Here is an 8,002-nt window from a genome sequence, read left to right as displayed (position 1 = left end):
TTTTTGAGATGGAATCTCACTCTGTTGCCCAGGCTGGAGTGCAGTGGCATAATCTCAGCTCACTGCCACCTCCGCCTCCCAGGTTCAAGCTATTCTCCTGCCTCAGCCTCTGGAATAGCTGGGATTACAGGCACCTGCCTCCATGTTTGGATAAATTTTATATTTTTAGTAGAGACCGGGTTTTGCCATGTTGGCCAGGCTGGTCTGAAACTCCTGACCTCAGATGATCTGACCACATTGACCTCCAAAGTCCTGGGATTACAGGCTTGACCAATAACGCCTGGCCTAAGCTGTAGTTATTAGAGCCAGAATACTTTCAAGAGGCTCAACTAGAATTAGACATCAGCTTTCCCCATTGTCCTCAAGGTGAAAATTTTGTTTATACACACACACACACACACACACAGACACACACACACACACTCTCACACACACACACACAACACACAATTGTTCTATGAGGAAGCACTGATCTCCTAGCTAATCTCTACTAAATAAAATGAAGTTTGGGAATATTTATTAAGTATATATGAAGAGAATTATTATATGAATTAAAAATAAATTAGCAGCAAAAAGACAGATATGGTGACTTATCAAACCTTACATTTACTTTTGTGTGGACAGGATGAACACATCTAAGTGTAAGAGACAGTTAGCTACACACTGTTGGATGAAAGCATGATATTGTTCTTGTGGTATTCAAAAGTTAACTACAGCTAGAAGGACCACTATAGATTATTATGGGAGGAGATACCTCTGCTCTTTTGCTCTCCATAAACCCTACTCCCTTTTCTGCACTCAAGAATCACAGTTGCTAAAAATTTAGAAATTACATTTCTTACACTCTCTGTCAGCAGTAGATTCAAGTTTAGGTTATAGTAATAAGAAGTACTCCTAGAAAAGCAAGAGAAAGATAAAAAATGGTTATTGCCCAGGGACATGCACTTCATGGGATGACTCAAAATTACATTTTATAGAGGCTTTGGGTGTGCTGTTTCTTATAGGTACCCTATGTGCTCACTTTGAGTGTCACAGGAACTTGGTGGTGGCAAGTCTTCAACAATTGACGTGTGTGATGGTTAAGAAAGGAAGATTTAGGAATTGCAGAAATAGCTAGTAATTGAACAAAAAATTTATTGTCTCAAAGAAATCAAAGTCAGAAAAACGATTTAAATAAAATTTCAAGAATAATATAAAAACAAAGACAAGAAGAAAAGAAGTGACTCATGTTTTGACAGGCGTTGGTAGACAGAATTCATTGCTACTATCCAACCTTCTGTGGAGAGCAAAGACAACCAGACATTAGAAGTATGAGAAGAACACAATCATAATAAATTAGATATAAACATAGAAGACCTAAAATTCTGGTAGAAGCCTTTGAGTTTATGCCTAAATTCATATTGGAAACTCTTAGATATGTGGGTTGGTAAAATTCATATGGTAAAATGATTGAAAGATCCAGAAAAATTAAGTGATATAAACAAGTGCTAAGGTTGTCAAATCAAAATGAAGTCACATGTGTTACAGAAAAGCAGGAACAGAAAAACAAAAATTCTGACAAATATAGCTGGGGAAAGCTATAAAGAGAGGGTTACTCCTGCATTAATGCATGACAATGAAACTATCACCAAAGATTCTGCAAAAAACATTTGTACAAAGGCTATCACAACCTTACACAAAAACTATTACTGCAGACATTTTTGAAGCAATCCCCTGCCCAGTGTCAGAATAGTGTCACCCTTGTTATTGATTCTTGTAATCAAGAATAATTATTTCAAAACAATTATGTAATCATCCTAATTTTCTCTTTAATATCCTTTGTCCTATTACCTTCATGAATACTCATATAGCTTACTAAGGCACACATATTCCAATGGCAATACCTTGTTCCCAAATAAATACTATTTTCTTTCAGAAAGCCTGTCTCTGCTTTTTATTTTGAAAATACTCAGGGCCGGGCGCGGTGGCTCAAGCCTGTAATCCCAGCACTTTGGGAGGCCGAGGCGGGTGGATCACGAGGTCAAGAGATCGAGACCATCCTGGTCAACATGGTGAAACCCCGTCTCTACTAAAACTACAAAAAAAAAATTAGCTGGGCATGGTGGCGCATGCCTGTAGTCCCAGCTACTCAGGAGGCTGAGGCAGGAGAATTGCTTGAACCCAGGAGGCGGAGGTTGCGGTCAGCCGAGATTGCGCCATTGCACTCCAGCCTGGGTAACAAGAGCGAAACTTCGTCTCAAAAAAAAAAAAAAAGAAAATACTCAGAATTTTGATCACTGAAAATGGAAAAGCCCCTAAAATAAATGAACCTTACCTTGATTTGTATGTGATGGATGACAAAAAAATAAACAAATGATCCTATATCTTGCTTTCTATAGGTATATGGATATCTTTTTAATTGATATCAGTGTGCAGCCAGTTTACGCTTGAGAAACAATCAAAGAAAAGTCATTTCAGCTTGTACTTTCCTTAGAAGTGAAACTTGACAGTATCTATGGTAGATAATCTGACATAATGAGGCATTTAGTAATCTGCATGCCCAAGATAGGAAAAGTAATTATAGATGGAAGAAAAGCATCCATGTCTATGAAAATTACGTTGGATATTAACAGAGAGCAAGCAAACAAATAAAAAAGGATGCAAAATGAGAAACTAGAAGTAGATTCTAGCAAATGTGCATTTCCTGATGTAGCTAATTTAGTTCAAAAGGAAAAACACATGCCCAGAATAGTTGGATCTAAGCAAAAAATATACCAAGTTAGGAAGTTACACACTTTGCAGATAACATGTGAAGGACTTCATTGATTTGAAATATCAGACTGCATTATAGTTTAGTTTGTCTTGTGATACTCAGCGTGAGGAATGAATGCATAGCACTAGTGTGAGGAATAAGGAATTTTACTTAGTGAGGAATTTTACTTAGTGTGAAGAATGAATGCATAGCACTAGTTTTCAAACTGTTTCCTAATTAAAATACGTAGCTTAATACGCTATAGCGGATTATTTGTCCTTGTACGGTGGTAGCACGTGAAAACGTTCCAAAATGACTGTCAAAACTTTGTAGAATCTTTTGGAATTATCTTCTGTATTTGAACATATGTATTACTTATAATGCAATAATTTGACTTTTTGACATGTACCTGAGAGAAAAGCATAACTCAATCTCCAACATCAACAAAAACAATCCTTTATATAAAGTTTTTTAAAAACTGGCAAATTAACTTTCATTGTTAAATTATAGGCATTAGGGTTTTTGGCAGGGATAGAAAGAGGGAATAGTAATTGAAGGAATATGAGGGGTGTCTGAGGCCCTGAAAATATTTTATGCATTGACTTCTTTTGAAGTTTCACAAGTGTGCATGTTTGGATAATTTATGGATACATGTAGTTATGTTTTTTGTCCTTTTTATGTGTGAAAAAAAGAAATTTTACTTAAAATGAAAAATTTGGCATTAATGTATGTCATAAAATGTCAAGAAATATAAATAAGTAGTGATTAGTCTTTAAGTTGTCACTGTTACTTAGAGAATAATTGCAGAAATTCTTAAAATCAAAATGGCCTGAATTCTAATAGACTCAAGTTTCTCTTAGTTTTGTGCCTAATAATTTACTCTAAGTGCAAGAATCTTGCTTAATATTTTTAGAAGTTATTCTACTTAATGCACAAAGCAGCTTTATAATGTATTCCCTCAGCAATTTATACTAAAACAATCCCTAACTATTCTTTAGAAAGGAATCATTCTAATGTTTATCGGATGCATTTTCAAACAATTCGTTAACCTTATTGGTGTCTTTGCTGAAGATTCAAAATCTCTAAATATGTGGATTTTTCCCTATTGAATATTTATTTTGTATATTTACAGCACTTACCCCTTCATGTTCTCATTCATCTAGTATTTGACTGTAGATTTTGAGTTCCAACATGCCCAGAGGTAAGCCTAATTTGACTATGTCGACTCAGTATCCAATATTTGTGACACACACACATACACAAACCTCATATTTTGAGAAATTCAATGTCAAATGCTATCTAATTGGTTTGGATTCAGGTTGATAATAATATTTCTCATAAACTCAAATTTATTCTTTGGTACTAAAGATTTTAAAACTCTAACTACTACTTAAAAGCCAAAGTAAAGATATCCCTGTGTCACAGTCATTTGGTAATGCAGTTCACACCTAGCACAGGATGGAGCTATCATTTTTTTCTTTATTAAAAATTCATTCTAGAAGTGCCAGTTGAAGAAAAGCAAGAAAATAGCTTATATATAAGCTTGATGTTTAATGTCTATTGATGAAAAATAATAAGTAACATGAATTATTAATTATAGTTGTAGAAAATATTGTTAGAGTATGTTATAAACTGAAAGCTGTAAAAACTTTAATAAAGGACTTTTACATAAATTGTGGGCATACATTATATATGCATAAATACATAAACACTATACATCATGGGGAACTTTCATGTAATACATTATGACAAGTACTCCTCATTTCAACATAGCAAAGCATGTATTAGTCCCTCTCCGAAGATAACAAGTTTAAGACTCAGATGGGTAATTTTTAAAAATCTGTCAGGGAAAAGCCAGAGGAGAATGCATACTTTGTGCCTGACCCTTCACCATGGGGTTTTATAAAATGTTTTGTCTAATTGTACATTCATTCATTCACTTCGCACACATTCACAGATCTGTGAGTCTTACTACTATTCCAGTTTTAGTAGTAAGAAAAATAATACTATAAGACTGACTTATAGTCAGACAGATCAGGGTTCAAATTTCTATCTTCATTGCTAATACTAGATACTTAAGCTCTTATAAGTTGAATATTTTATAGATGTAATAATATACTTGATCAATTCATTGGATTTTTGTGATAATTAAAGGAAATAATAAAAAAAACTGAACTGGAGACAACAGATGCTGGAGAGGATGTGGAGAAATAGGAACACTTTTGCACTGTTGGTGGGAGTGTAAATTAGTTCAACCATTGTGGAAGACAGTATGGCGATTCCTCAAGGACCTAGAAATAGAAATTCGATTTGACCCAGCAATCCCATTACTGGGTATATATCCAAAGGATTACAAATCGTTCTACTATAAGGACACATGCACACGAATGTTCATTGCAGCACTGTTTACAATAGCAAAGACCTGGAACCAACCCAAATGCCCATCAACGATAGGCTGGATAGGGAAAATGTGGCACATATACACCATAGAATATTACGCAGCCATCAAAAACGATGAGTTTCTGTCCTTTGTAGGGACATGGTCGAACCTGGAAACCATCATTCTCAGCAAACTGACACAAGAGCAGAAGATCAAACACCGCATGTTCTCACTCATAGGTGGGTGTTGAACAATGAGAACACATGGACACAGGGAGGGGAGCATCACGTACTGACGTCAGTTGGCGGGAAATAGGGGAGGGACGGTGGGGGGTGGGGAGCTGGGGAGAGACAGCAAGGGGAGAGATGCCAGATGTAGGTGATGGGGAGGAAGGCAGCAAATCACACTGCCACGTGTGTACCTATGCAATAATCTTGCATGTTCTTCACATGTACCCCAAAACCTAAAATGCAATAAAATAAATAAATGAGAAAAAAAAAGAAAAAAAAAACTGAAGTAGCAGGGTACATATCCTAATGTTTTTTAAGATTTTATGATTTTTGCTATTGCAATCAATTTTCTTCAGAATTATGATAGAAGTAATTTTTGACCAGATAAATGAATTAAAACTATATTAGCCATTGCTGTATTTTTATGTGCTGCACTTTTGTGTGTTTCACTATATTGCCTATTTGGGAAGTAGGTATCGGGTTCCTTTCTTTTAAAAGCACAGTAACTGAACCTTTAGAAAAGGCAAGAACAAAAATCTAAGGTTATGTGGCCCTCTATAATGGTGCAATCAAAGTAAAAGTTATTTTCCATTTGGTTTCCAAATCTCTCCATACCACCCTACTTATACATTTATATCCTTGGTTATCTTTGGTCAGTGATGAATTTTTACATTGAGTTTTATCTGTTAAACGTATAACTCAAATGCAGAAAAATACAAATAAACTTCTAGATAACTAATACTCCCAATAAAAATGATTTTATTTGTCAAAAAAGGACAAACCACAAGAAAAGTCTTGCACAAGAGATTTATTTATAAATGATTACAATTTCTATACTTACTGTAAAAATCAATAACAGGGAAATAACGTGGGTCAGGAGATATGTTACTCACTCATTCATAGCATTGATGTTTCCATAAAAAAAAAAGACTAAGGAACTTCAAAATTGTGTATGACAAAAAAAAAATTGTCAGTTACATTCATAGACTTTACCAGGTAGATGATAAGCATAAAAATTTGAAGATTTTTTATAAGCAGGTTAAAATAAAACACACTGTTGAAAAAGTAAACTGAAAAAAAAATTTACTAAGTAATCATCTATTCAGGTAATTTATATTCCTTATACCCAGATTTTTCATGAAATTGTCTGTCAGAATAATAGATGAATTGTAATTAGGACCGAGACTGCAGAAGAATGGAAAACAAAAGAGAAGCTGACTTGCAATTCCACCACAGTCTCTCTCTCTCTCTCTCTGTTTTTTTTGATGGAGTCTCACTTCATCACCCAGGCTGGAGGTGCCGCAGTGCAGTCACAATCTCGGCTCACTGCAACCTCCACCTCCTGAGTTCAAGTCATTCTCTTGTCTCAGCCTCCTGAGTAGCTGGGATTACAGGTGCCTACCACCATACCTGGCTAATTTTTTATTTTTAGTAGAGACAGGGTTTCACCATGTTGCTAGTCTCAAACTCCTGACCTCAAGTGATCCACATGCCTGGGCCTCTCAAAGTACTGGGATTATAGGCTTAAGTCGCTGCACCTGGACCATAGTCTCATTGTTATTACATTCAAATGATGGTGCTTAACTAGATATACTTAGTATTTTTTTAGGTTTTACCATTTTGGAAATGAAGTCTTTAATTAAACAACTGAAAAGCAGAAGAAAAAAACAGTGTATGTGAAAGGGAATTTTGGCTGTTATGTTTATGTTTGTGTGTCAACTTGATTCAACCCTTTGGAGCCCAGATAACTAGTTGAATATTATTCTGGATATGTCTGTGAGGGTGTTTTTGAATGAGAGTAACATTTGAATTTGTAAACTGAGTAAAAGAAATTGCCCTCCCCAATAGGGATGGGCCTCAACTAATCAAGGAAAGGCCTGAATGGAACAAAAAGGCTGACCTTTCCGTTTATAAAAGGGAATTCTTTCTCCTAACTGCCTTGAGTTGGGACATCAGTTTCTTTCTTTTGATCCAAACTGAAGCATCAGCTCACCAGTCCTCAGCTTGCTGTCTTTCAGTATGAAATGATACCATTTTCTTTCCTGGTCCTCAGGCTTTCAGACTTGTTGTACTGGAAGTATACCATCAGCCCTCCTTGATCCCCAACTTGCTGACTGCAGATATGACCTCTGAGCCTTTGTAATCATTTGAGCCAATTCTTATGAATGAGCCAGTCATATGTAAATATGTATCTGCAAATGTATATATCCACACACATATATCCTATCAGCTCTTTTTCTCTGGAGAATCCTGACTAACACAGCGACCATTTAAAAATGTCTTTTGTTTTTCCAATTATGTATGATAATCTTCTATGGTGCTTTATTAAATATATTATCTTCATAGATATTCTTTATAAAAATGTACCTGTTCTCTAGATAAATTATATGCTTCTGTGTATATATGAGCAGGTGTTAACATATATATTTATAAGGGTATAAAACAGCCTCATACAAAGTAGTCAATATTTTTTGAGTATTCACTTATTTTTCTTTTCAAACCAACTTTGAGGCCCGGCGCGGTGGCTCAAACCTGTAATCCCAGCACTTTGGGAGGCCGAGGCGGATGGATCACGAGGTCAAGAGATCGAGACCAACCTGGTCAACATGGTGAAACCCCGTCTCTACTAAAAATACAAAAAATTAGCTGGGCATGGTGGCG

At 35.6% G+C, this 8,002-nt stretch overlaps 1 long non-coding RNA gene across 1 annotated transcript in view; it reads right to left on the bottom strand.

The window, feature by feature from the left end:
• LOC119471612 overlaps window positions 1-8,002 on the bottom strand; it is a 17,167-nt gene that overhangs the window by 6,017 nt on the left and 3,148 nt on the right. The window contains exon 2 of the long non-coding RNA XR_005200674.1: window positions 843-894. This is a non-coding gene — a long non-coding RNA (uncharacterized LOC119471612). The remainder of the gene's footprint in view (window positions 1-842; window positions 895-8,002) is intronic.

Source organism: Cebus imitator, unplaced genomic scaffold (assembly GCF_001604975.1).
Source record: "Cebus imitator isolate Cc_AM_T3 unplaced genomic scaffold, Cebus_imitator-1.0 Scaffold66, whole genome shotgun sequence".
NCBI classification, from domain to species: Eukaryota; Metazoa; Chordata; class Mammalia; order Primates; family Cebidae; genus Cebus; species Cebus imitator.
This window is presented reverse-complemented; position numbering and strand designations above follow the sequence as displayed.